Here is a 13,405-nt window from a genome sequence, read left to right on the forward strand (position 1 = left end):
GTAGATCCCTCTACTGTTAGGATATAGGGTGAAGTTATCAGCAAAGCAAAATAGTACTCACAAAGTACAAGAAACTGATCCCTATCTTTTAGAACAGGCCCTTCCTTTATTGCAATGAGCAGTTTAGGAAAAGAAACCAGTGCAATCCAAAGGGTGACTGTGCATGTTGCAGCAATCAAGGAACTAAGCGCAAGTAGAGTAGTCGCACATGGAGGCAGGAGAACTAGAAAGAGTTTTGTCACTGGTGCTGGATGACACATTGCCAGAGAACAGAATGTGCCATACTTGAAATGAATGCTGGTAGATGGGCTGATCACTCACAGCATTTCCACATACTGTGGCAGTGAGGTACAGTTATGGCTCGGCACGAGGAGCGGTGTGTCCGCTGTAGAATATGACCAAGAAGAGGCAGCAGTCAACTTGGAAGAGAGCCTGAGCTGTGGGTTTTAACACCCTTCTTCACTGATGATTAGAATTACATCCCATTGGCACATATATGAGCAGAATTCAGTATGATGCAGAACAGGGGCGTAATCTTTCTTTGTGCATAGACCAATGACTATGATGTAAAATCATGTGCCAGGTTGCCTACATGGGTACATGATCTGGTCTTCATTAACCCAGACATGACTAATAATCTGTTCTACTCTTTAGCCTGTTTTTAATATTCCCAGTAATTGTTCTTCGGAGCACAACCCTACTCCTTTGACAATATGCTGATAGCAAGGTTCCCTTAGGAATAAAATGCTGGTTATGCATCATATGACATTTAAGCAGGCTCATTCAGATGCAGTGAGAGCAGTGGATTTTGTATTTTAACCACACTCTTTCCATGAGGTCATTAACCATGAAATCCACAGGAGAGATGATAGCTCTCCACCTCCACAAAGAGTAACTGCGCTGGTCCAATAAAAGAGAGGGGTGGCCTGGTCAGTGGTTGCTTAGGCAGTTTGTTAAGGTCTTTAAGATTATGGGGCTGATTTAGAGCTTAGCAGAAAGGGTACTCTAGTGCAATAGCAAACTAGTACTCTTACCACCAAACCCGCCAGCCACCCATCCACTTTACAGTTCGGAGGACTAAAAGTATGTTGATGAAAGAGGCTACTCTGGCTCCTCGGTTGACATACTCCTCTGACAGCCTGACAGAATTGTGCTCAACAGAGGTTAGCCATCCAACCCTCCACCTAATTTTTTATGTCCATCCTTTTTTTCTTTTTTTGCTGTCCATCATTTGGCCAGGTAAAACCCAGTGGTGAGGGATCATAATGCTGAAGCCTCAACTTTGCAAATGGAACATTCACTGTGAGCTTTTAGCTCAGACTACCATACTAATCATAGTTTATGCAAAGTCTAAAAAGTAAAATAATTCTGCAGATATTTAGGGCATATTTATACTCTAGTTGTGCTGAATTTGCATCATTTTTTGTACGCAGATTTGGCACAAATTTAATTCCATATGTATATTTTGATGCTAGGCATATCTAGCGTCAAAATATAGGCGTTAGCGTAATTTTTTTGGATGCATGAACCCACCTTGCGTCAATGAGATGCAAGTTAGGCGTTCCAATCCAAAAAATTACTCTAAGCCCGTAACGCCTTATTTATCTTTCCGTGCAAAAAAGGTGCCCGGGTGGGAGGCGGGCTTAAACAATGGCGTTAAGCCATTGCAGTATGTACACATCACAGCATTACACTGTTGTAACCACACCAACATCTGCAATAAGGGAAGGCATAGGTGACAATCAGGTGGGATACAAATGTAATGACTAGCATAATGCTACTGCCACACAGCACAACACAAATATTGAGACATGTTTAGTACAAAAGTCTTACCTGAGTGTCATTGGAAATACTGCAGGATCAAATGTGTACTGTTGTTCACATCCTCCTCCTTTTCATCCTCCTCACTGTCCTCAGTGTCCACTGCTCCCACAGCTGCATTATCACTCCCCTCCTCCTGTAGATATGGCACATGCTATCTGAGAGCCAAATAGTGCAACATGCAGCACACAACAACAATCCTGCAGACATTCACAGGGTAGTAGCATAGGGATCCACCTGTCAGATGGAGGCACCTGAACCTAACCTTCAGGAGCCCATTGGTCCTTTCAATAATCCTCCTGGTATGCCCATGAGCATCATAGTACCTATTCTCAGACCCTGTTCTCAGATTCCTTACAGGGGTCAGGAGCCAGAACAGCTTTGAGTAACCGGAATCACTTGCAGGAAGTGAGCGGCACACATTAGTCGTGCACAATGGCATGGGGTATGAGGCATATACTGACATACATTGGATGGGGACTCAGGCTCACCCATAAGTCACACTTGGCGCCTCTGTAGTTGTGCCATCAGCTGTGGCACGCTGCTATTCCTCAGGACAAAGGCATCATGCACCGACCCAGGATACTTGGCAGTAACGTGGGAGATGTACAGGGCAGCAAGGCACACCATCTGGACATTGAGTGAGTGGAAACTCTTCCGATTCCTGTACACCTGTTCATTGGCCCTGGGGGGGACTAAGGCAATATGGGTCCCGTCAATGGCCCCAATTACATGTGGTATATGTCCCATTACATAGAATCCAGCCTTCACAGTGGGTAAATCATCTACCTGGGGGAATGCAACGTAGCTGCACATGTGTTTGAGCATGGCAGACAAAACCCTTGCAAGCACAATAGAGAACATTGACTGTGACATTCCTGCAGCCAAGCCCACTGTCACCTTGAAAGAGCCAGTTGCCAGGAAATGGAGCACTGAGAGTACCTGCACAAGAGGGGGTATTGCTGTGGTGCAACGGATAGCAGGTAGCAGATCAGGATCCAATTGTGCACACAGCTCTGTTATTGTGGCCCTGTCCAGACAATAGGTTAGGATGATGTCCCTGTCCTCCAGTGTAGCCAAATCCACAAGGGGTCTGTGCACGGATGGTTACCTCCTCATCCTATTCCTCCCCAGTGGTTGGTACCTAAGGGGCCCAAAAGTAAGAAGGCAGTGTACACAGAGCATGCTTGTATGTTGGACACTGGAATTGTATAGGTGAGCACATTCAACTACAATGACGCACTTTTAAATCTGTAAACATGTACTAGCATTAGAAAATGGCATTGCCTGTCCTGTATGCAGGGACAGGTAGAAGTGCCATGGTACGTGCAACAGGAGAAAGGGCCCCAGCCTTCACTTCCGGAGAGTTGGAGAGGCTCATGCATGGGGTCCTACCCCTGTATGGGCAGTTGTATGGGCCTCCAGACCAACAGGTGAGTACATCGTGGGTACGATGAATGTGACATGGATGCATGGAGATATATGAGTGTACCAGCAATGTCCCATTGGGGGCGGTATGGCTGGTGGCAGTGTTAATGCAGGAGTACGGGTCATGTGTGTACCTGAAGAGGGGCTAATGCAGTTTGTAGGCCATATGTGTAACGGGCTGGATAGTCTTGTTCATGGTGTCCCACTGTTTGTGTTACTTCTGCAGGTCAGCGCCCATCAGAAGAAGGGGTGGTGGCGTGCAATCACCAAGGAACTGCAGACCCTGGGGGTGTACAGCAGGCGGAGCACCCACTGTGGGAAACGGTGGGAGGACCTGGGATGCTGGGCCCGGTAGACTGCAGATGCCCAGCTGGGGACAGCCTCCCAACGAGGGAGGGGTACCCGTCGGAACCTGGCCCCCCTGATGGCCTGCATACTGGCGGTGGCCAATCCTGAGTTGGATGGGCACTTGAAGGCATTACAGCAGCCACAAGGGGGTGAGTACAGTATGTTTGACAACTATCTCTGTTGCCTACCATGGGATTTGGGTACAGGTTACTAGTCAGTGGATGCCCCAATATGCCAGTTTAGACATTGCTGTGTGATGCAGCTATGGTAATTAGGGTAATATGCATGTTATTGATAGCTAGGTAGCTGGCTTTCCATTTCAGACATTGCTTAGTTGGTCCCAGTCGGCGTGTAGCTGGCAGTGTTTGGCTCCTACCTGCTGTGGTACTTAGCCAATGAAATGCCAGTGTGGTCCATACTGCCCATTCTCAGACTCAGTGTGTGACAGTGATTTGTATGTCATCTGTGCTGTTGTTGCTGTGACTGACCCTGTGCTCCCCTTCTTTCTCCCCCCTCTCTCCTTTTGTCATCCTGTCCAATTGTGCATTAGCATCATCTGGCAAAGGAGTAGATGCACCGGCGAGTGAGGGAGCTGCTGCCCACAGGACCCAGGAGGCAGAGTCCACCGACGCCAAGGGGACCAGTAGGACGGAGGGCGAGGGGAGCACCACAGCGGGGACAGGAGGTGATTCCACTGACTCTGATTCGTCCTCTGATGGGAGCTCCCTGGTGATGGCAGCCCCTCTGGAACCACCCCAGCTACAGCTTCTACTACCACCCTCGTACCAGCACTGCCCTCCCAGTATCCCCCCACCAAGTTGCCCGTGCCCGCTCACCCAGGAGGGTGGCCATCTCCTTATCACCAGGCACCTCAGGCCCTGCCCCTGTCAGCCCTGCTGCCCTCAGTGAGGAGGCTATTGACCTCCTGAGATCCATCTCTGTAGGGCAGTCAACCATAGTGAATGCCATCCAGGGGCTGACATCCCAGATGCAGCAATGCAATGCCTTCCTGGAGGAAATTCACGTGGCTTGGCGGCCCTACAGAGATTGTTTCAGGCTCTGGCCTCTTTACTGATGGCAGCCAGTGTCCTTGTTTCTTCCGTCTCCTCTCCAACTACCACTTCCCAGTCTCCTCACCCCCAACCCATCCCACACACATATTCAGACAAGCATGCACACAAAATATCACACAAGACTCGCACAGACAAACACAGGCATCACACTTCAGTCCACAAGCACTTACACAGCCAACAGACAGATGCACATGCAACATCATCCACTGCCTACACTGTCTCCCCCTCCTCCTCCTCTCTTACAGTCAACTCTGCACTCACACCTGCATGCACTGCATCAACAGTCCCTGAACCTGCCCCCTACATAGCCTTCCCCACAATCACCACTATAGAAAACCAGCAGACTTTCACCCCACACACCACATGCGCAGTTACCACCACCACCATCTCCACATCATGCAGCACACCCACCTCACTTGCAGACATCATCGCAACATCCATCCACTCATCCTGTGTGTCCTCCCCAACCCTGTCTGCCCCCCTCCAAAGACACACAAACTCTTGCGCTCAGACCCCCAACAGCCATCCACCTCACACACACACACTGCCCATGCACCTGCATCCAAGTCCAGCATACTTCCTCCTCCTACAACCACTCCCTCTACCTCTACTCCCATCCCTCCTCCCAAAGCCCACCCCATTGGCCCTAAGAAGCTTTCCCTTGCCTGCCTTGGCCTCTTCCCTCCCACTCCCCCCGTCCTGCCCGTAAGAGGAAGGTCCCACCCCCCAGGACAAGGACAGTAACTCAAGCACACAGTATGACATTGTACCACCCCCAAAGTCTCCAACAGCCACTAAGGGGCACATTAGTGCGACGCCGCCCCCCCGCACCAAGGACACTCCTCCACCCACAAAACAAAGAGCTAAAGTGTCGCCCCCCTCCCAAACAGACAACCAAGAGCGTGGAGCCACCTCCTAAACCTAGGGCCAAGGAGACCACTCCCAAGACCAAGGGCAAGAAGGTTCCAACAAAAACAAAGCCGAAGGAGGCCCCAACAAAAACAAAGCTGAAGGAGGCACCAACGAAGACAAAGCCCAGGGAGGCCCCAACTAAGACAAAGCCCGAGGAGGCCCCAACAAAGACAAAGCCCAAGGAGGTACCAACAAAGACAAAGCCCAAGGAGGCCCCAACTAAGACAAAGCCCAAAGAGGCACCGACAAAAACAAAGCTCAAGGAGGCACCAACAAAGACAAAGCCTAAGGATATCCCTCCAGAACCAGTGGCCAAGGACAGCCCTCCAGAACCAGTGGCCAAGGACATCTCTCATGAACCAGTGGCCAAGGACACCCCTCAAGCACCAGTGGCCAAGGACATCCCTCCAGAACTCGTGGCCAAGGACACCCCTCATGCACCAATGGCAAAGGACACCCCTCAATCACCAGTGGCCAAGAACCAGTGGCCAAGGCAGCCCTCCAGAACCAGTGGCCAAGGATACCCCTCAGTAACCAGTGGGCAAGGGTCCCCTCCAGAAGCAGTGGGCTAGGAGCCCCCTCATTAGCCAGTGGGCAAGGAGCCCCCTCAGTAACCAGTGGGCTAGGAGCCCCCTCAGTATCCAGTGGGCAAGGATCCCCTCCAGAACCAGTGGGCTAGGATCCCCCTCACAATGAGGTGCATTGCCAGCCACCACCCTGCCCCCTGAGGTGCCTACCCATTTCCAACATGATGCCCCTGAACAGTGGAGTCATGATGTTGTCAGGAGTCAAGTTGGGGCTTGGACTTTGCCTTGTGGCCATTCATGACTTTGAACTGGCCTTTGGGCCTGCATGTACATATGCAGTAGTATGTATTTTGATTTTGATTTGTCATCCAACATGATTACAGTGGTTGGAACAGAGGTATGTGTCCTAGCCTTCTTTTCTCCTCGGTCCTGTTACTGTTGATTTACTCTGAAGCTGGTTCTGGGTGTGTGGTCTGTGTGTATGGTGTGTGTTTTGTGTGTGAATGTCACTCTCCCCCCCTCCTTCCCTTGTGGGCTAGGCGACTGTACTAACCGTTGTCATCTTCATCGGCGAAGGTGCCCCAGGATGGCCATTGCATGGTACAGCATCAGGAAGACTTGCAGTTCTGGTTCCATGGCGGCCGGTGACTCCTCTGTGTCCCTGGAGGTGAGTGTCTCCTTTTATATGATGTGTTTCTGCCGGACTTTTGGTGTTGTTGCTACCGCCCTGGAAATCCTTGCAGTGTGCTATGCCATAATAAGGTGGGCGGATCCATGTCTTACGCCTACCTGTAGGTGGCTACCTCCGTGTTCAGTGGTCGTTCTGCACTTCTGGTTGGTGTGGTACATTGGCTGTCTATGGAGGGATCACCTCCATGGCCATTATTTAGCAGTCATTACGGCCGGCATGGTGATGGTACTACCACCACCATCACCACCATGATGGTAATCTGACCGCCAATGTCCTAATGACCACCTTTATTCCTCAGCTCTGGACACTTAGGCTCAGCATATTGTCTTGGATCTAATAGCGTAAGACTACCGTAGTATCCATTGATCAGAACCTGAGTGTAGAGCTGTCAGTCTCATTCAGAAGACTAAAGATACATATAGAAACATGACAAACAACTTTCTAGGAGCCTTGTGATAGTACAAGTCACGCACAACATATCCTCAAAACAGAGGTCTGGGTGGGGCCCCTATTTTACACTTCACTTCATGACATATGCTGCGCACTGACACCTGACTTGATATTTTTATGCACACTGGCACCTGACTGATCTTTTTGCTGCACACTGACACCTGACTGATCTTTTATTCATATCCACCTAGACTCACTGAGATCTACGCTAGGACTCCAGACTGTATTTACATGACTATTCAACAGAAGTTAACCTACCTCAGGTCCTGCAGACCCTGCCTTATATTTCTATTTCTGGATGCTAGTGGGCCTCCTGCTCTAGGTGATTTGCCCAGCCCTCTCCAAAGTCTAGTGTACAACAACCTAGTGATGCAATATTCACCTGACCCCTGATGTCCTCACCTATACACCATTAATGCACAACCCTACATTTGGGTTTAGAAACAGCTATCTACATACAACCAGATGTACACTGCACCCCCTTCTCCATGTATGATACTCAAGAGAAACATTTCCCCCCATTCCTTCTCTTTTATCCATTTCACATGTTCACTATCTTACCAGCCTTCCTTTCTGGCTCCAGCTCAGTTTATGTTTTTACTTGCTCACAGCCTTGATGAAGGAGTGGACCCCGAAACACATGTTGGCTGGCTGTAGCTTTGGACTATTCATAAAGAAGATTAAATAATACAGACTAAGCATTTTGAATTAATAATGGAGTACTTATGGATATATGAGCTTTGCAAATTAATACTTTATCTTCTGTGGAACATAGATGAACAATGCACCTGTGAGGTTTTGGTTCTGGCGGTTAGGGTGTCAGGCAACTAATTATTTTTTGACACAGGAGTTTTGATCAGTATGTTAGATGTATATATATATATATATATATATATATATATATATATTTATATATATTTATATATATATGTATATATTGTTTTTTTTCAAAAAAACAAAGGCTAAAGGAATGTTATAATGAGGTTCACATTTTACACACACAAACCCATAGAAATTCAGCATTTATAGGTACCTAAGCTAACGAAAACGTATGCTCCCGCATTGCAATGCTTACAAACTCATCATGTAATCAGTGATGTCACTGGCCATGTCATTAGAAATTTAATATTTGAGGTCATAAGACGTGGATTTCGGGGGTGTTAGTTATAGTTATCTCAGGTAACTATATTTGCTGAATTTGTATAGTTTTGATTGTGAAAAATCTGAACTTAACTATAACGTCCCATTAACCTTTGTTTTTTCCAGTGACTATATATATATATATATATATATATTTGTGTGTGTAAAGACATATATATATATATATATACACACACATCACAAGATCACAAGACTATCAGTCATTCCCATGTTCCCTGGTCAATAAGTGGTAAAGTAACAATGTAATATAGGTGCCAAATAAATTGAATTAAAAGTTTCATTCCACGTAAGATTTAAAAAGATTTAAGTAGTCCATACGCTGAGGCATTTGTGGGTCCCTAGAGGTGAAAGTTGGGGATAGTTGGGGATGATTGACTCATTTCAAGATCCTTTTGGAATTTCATGCACAAAGCAAGTACACTGGCCACAACTGCTGACCATGCATGATGGAGAACAAAGTTTGAAAATGCAGCCTGTGCTCGGCAAACATGTGAATCCTAGCTAACTTCCCTGTGCCAAAACAAACAGAGTGTAAGATGGTCTGTGTCTGTTATGAAGTGCTCTTAGATCTTTGAGTAAAGTTTGTGCTAATTAAAACTGCCATAAATAAAATGTGGATTCTGCCTGTGATTTGGCTCTAATGTCTTTCCTCCTTGAAAAATGAATTTCAAAACTTTGATGTCAAAAGGAAATACCCATTTAGTCGCTGAATTTCATAATGTGTAACTGGGAAATCTGGGATCAATCCAGGCCTCCCTGCTTGACCAAACTGTGTAATCCTAGACAAATACTTTATTTAACAGAGCCTCTTTGTTGTTTCTTATCACATATGAGAAAACCTTTAAATATGCCAATTCATTCTGAGGGGTTGTGTGTTTGAAATTGTGCCACCCTCAGATTAGCTTGCTTAGTCACCTTAGGGCCTGAAAAGTGTGATACACGTCTGCATCTCTGTGTGTACACAGAAGATTAAGGCGGTCATTCTGACCGCGGCGGGCGGCGGTAGCCGTCCCCCATGCGGTCACCGCCATTTGGCCGCTCCACGGTCAAAAGACCGCGGAGGCCATTCTGGCTTTCCCGCTGGGCCGGCGGGCGCCCGCCAAAGGAGCGCCGGCTGGCCCAGCGGGAAAGGCCCTGCAACAAAGTCCACCCAAACACCCGCGCATGATTGACACGCGCACTGGGGGATGGAGCCAGCAGATGAATAGTCGGTTACACTTACTTGCAAGCGCGCCTGGCTAAAACGGGGAACCTACCCGCGGCCGTGCTCCCGGATTACTGGGGACGCCACAGTACGTGTGGTTCTAAAACCCGGGCAGCCGGAAGTAGGCATGTCCTGCTGGTGCTCGTGTTACCTAGTAACCAAGCTAAACAGCAGACGAGACTACGCTCGTCATGGCGCGGCTGTTCGGGTGGACTTTGTTTCGGGGAGGTGTGAGTGCTAGTATGAGTTTTTCTAAACTGTGCACACCAGATGGTTTAATGGGCATTTGTGTTTTTTGGGCCACTATTAGTCTCATACATTTAATCAGTAATTATGAGAAATATGATGGACATGAAGTTGACTACAGGGAACTATAATTACACCCATGAGTGTGATAGACTCTCTTTTAAATGTGTAACCCTCGTTTTTTGACTATTGATAATCTAGATTACTTTAATCTTTTTTGTACAACCATTCTTTTTTCATCATGAGTTTTTCCATATCGGCAATTTAGCTTTCTCCAAAACTACATTTAATAATATATTTGGATAGTAGATTTTGTGAACTACTTATTCCGGGTCGAGCCGGGCAGAACCAGTTGTATTGTCATGTCGGGTATTAGCCCATTACCATTTTTAATACAATTTTTTATGTAACTAGTTATTACATTGCACACAATAATGGTCTTGTATTGTTGTTTGTTGATTACCCTACCTCATTCTTAGAGTACCTCGCGCCCGGCCATCGGCCGATGTGGTCCTATGAAGCACGTTCCTCGACAGGGATGGTAGGCTGCCAACCACAAACCCTCCCCTTTTTTTTGCATGCACACGTGTGTCACGGCTGCCACTGTCACTGTGTTTCCCACTGTTTGACACTGTCTTGCTGATGTTATGAATCCATGACATCATTACAACATAGCAACTTGTTATTTTTGCTATGTCTGATTGACACGTGTTTATTTCTATTACAGGGCGACTTGTAGAAATAGTATAGTCAGACGAGTGTAAGTGACTGGATACATTATAACTGATAATTTCAGTGGTCAGTAGTCTTTATAGCCTACTTAGAGGAGAAGTATGTAGTTATTAGGTCCTGAAGAAGCGTCCTTGGATCCGGTTGGACCATAAAGACGCGAAACATGTTAACCCTCTGTTAGGGACAGATGGAAGTTCCTCTTCCCTTTCTTCTCGATACTTTTTGAATAGAGTGTCAGACCATTGTCTCTGTGCCACTCTCCTGATTGTTTTTTAACCTTGGCCTCAACCCCCCAGCTTCTCCTTTCAGGGTGCTGGGCACTGGATGGGCAACACAGGGCAGAGTAGAAGTCTCTCCAGAGACTCCAGGTGCTTGCAGAGAGAAGTCTTTGCTGTCCCTGAGACTTCAAACAACAGGAGGCAAGCTCTAGATCAAGCCCTTGGAGATTTCTTCTCAAGATGGAATGCACACAAAGTCCAGTCTTTGCCCTCTTACTCTGGAAGAAGCAGCAACTGCAGGATATCTCCACAAAGCACAGTCACAGGCAGGGCAGCTCTTCTTCCTCAGCTATTCAGCTCTTCTCCAGGCAGAGGTTCCTCTTGGTTCCAGAAGTGTTTCTCAAGTCTGTGGTTTTGGGTGCCCTTCTTATACCCAATTTCTCCTTTGAAGTAGGCCTACTTCAAAGTAAAGTCTCCTTTGAATGTGAAATCCTGCCTTGCCCAGGCCAGGCCCCAGACACTCACCAGGGTGTTGGAGACTGCATTGCGTGAGGGCAGGCACAGCCCTTTCAGGTGTGAGTGAACACTTCTCCCATCTCTCCTAGCACAGATGGCTCATCAGGCTATGCAGGCTACACCCCAGCTCCCTTTGTGTCACTGTCTAGTGTGAGGTGCAACCAGCCCAACTGTCAAACTGACCCAGACAGGGAATCCACAAATAGGCAGAGTCACAGAAATGGTGTAAGCAAGAAAATGCTCACTTTCTAAAAGTGGCATTTTCAAACACACAATCTTAAAATCAGCTTTACTAAAAGATGTATGTTTTAATTGTGAGCTCAGAGACCCCAAGCTCCACATGTCCATCTGCTCCCAAAGTGAATCTACACTTTAATCAGATTTAAAGGTATCCCCCATGTTAACCTATGAGAGGGACAGGCCTTGCAACAGTGAAAAACGAATTTAGCAATATTTCACTGTCAGGACATATAAAACACATTACTATATGTCCTGCCTTAACCATACACTGTACACTGCCCTTGGGGCTAGCTAGGGCCTACCTTAGGGGTGTCTTACATGTAAGAAAAGGGAAGGTTTAGGCCTGGCGAGTGGGTACACTTGCCAAGTCGAATTTATAGTTAAAACTGCACACACAGACACTGCATTGCCAGGTTTGAGACATGATTACAGAGTTACTTATGTGGGTGGCACAACCAGTGCTGCAGGCCCACTAGTAGGATTTGATTTATAGGCCCTGGGCACCTCTAGTGTACAGTACTAGGGACTTAGTAATAAATCAAATATGCCAATCATGGATAAGCCAATTACATACACATTTTGTAAAGGAGCACTTGCACTACTGGTTAGCAGTGGTAGAATGCCCAGAGTAACAAAAACAGCAAAATCAGAGTCCAGCACACATCAACAACCTGGGGAACAGAGGCAAAAGGTTAAGGGAGACCACGCCAAGGATGAAAGTCTAACAGTCCAGATTTGGATTCAGTAGCTGTTAGAAATGGGGTGTCTAGTTGGCAGAGGTATTCACCTTTGTCCAAACAGGGACCACAATCCTAGTCAGGGTAAGTCACACGCAATCCAAATTATCCTGTGCCCACCCTCTGGTAACTTGGCACTGATAGGTCAGGCTTAACTTAAAATGCAATGTGTAAAGTATTTTGTGCAATAAATGATACAGTAACACAGTAAAAACACAACACAGGTTTAGAAAATATAAGATATTTATCTGGTTATACTAAGGTCAAAACAGTAAAGATTAAAAAAGCACAAGTTGAGATATCACTTTTGCAAGATTAAAAAGAGTCTTAAATCTTAGAAATCAGCATTTGTCTCTTGTTTGCACAAAGTACATGGTTTACGTCCAAATTACCATGCACGGAGACCACAGAGGAGGAGATGTGTGGAAAAATAAGGTGTTCATCAGATTTTCCGACACAGCACAGATGGTGAGAAGTTTCTTTCCACGCTGTAAGGGGCTTTGCATCGATTTTCAGGGTGCAGTTTTGGTTCCTCACTGTGATGCTGGGCTCTTTAGGCACCCAGGGACAATGCAGGGAAAATCCTGGGCATGCGGGAATAAGTCACAGGCATTGCGTCGATCTGGTAGGTGCTGCATCAAATTTTCTTTTGCACGCAGGCACTGCGTCAATTCTTCCCTCAGGAAGTCGGGCTGATTAATTCCGGCTCGGCTGTGAGTCGATCCAGTAGGGCCATGTATTGAATTTCCGGTTGCAATGAAGGTGCTGCATCGATCTTTGCTCGGGAATTCAGGCTGCGTCATTCCAGTTCGGCTGTGCAGTGATTTTCTTGTCACAGGGCAGGCTGTGCCTCGTTTCCGGCAGGCTGTGCATCGATTTTCAGTGCACAAGGAGTTTCCTTGAAGAGGTGAAGTCTTTTTGGCCCTGAGACTTTAAGAAACAGGAGGCAAGCTCAATCCAAGCCCTGGGAGAGTACTTCTCAGCAAAGTCAGAGGGCAACGGAAGGGCAGCAGTCCTTCTAAGCAAAGCAGACCAGAGGAGTCCTTTGGGCAGCCAGGCAGTTCCTCTTGACAGGTTGCAGTTCAGTTCCAGAAGTGTCTG

Source organism: Pleurodeles waltl, chromosome 3_1 (genome assembly GCF_031143425.1).
Source record: "Pleurodeles waltl isolate 20211129_DDA chromosome 3_1, aPleWal1.hap1.20221129, whole genome shotgun sequence".
In the NCBI taxonomy this organism is placed as follows: Eukaryota; Metazoa; Chordata; class Amphibia; order Caudata; family Salamandridae; genus Pleurodeles; species Pleurodeles waltl.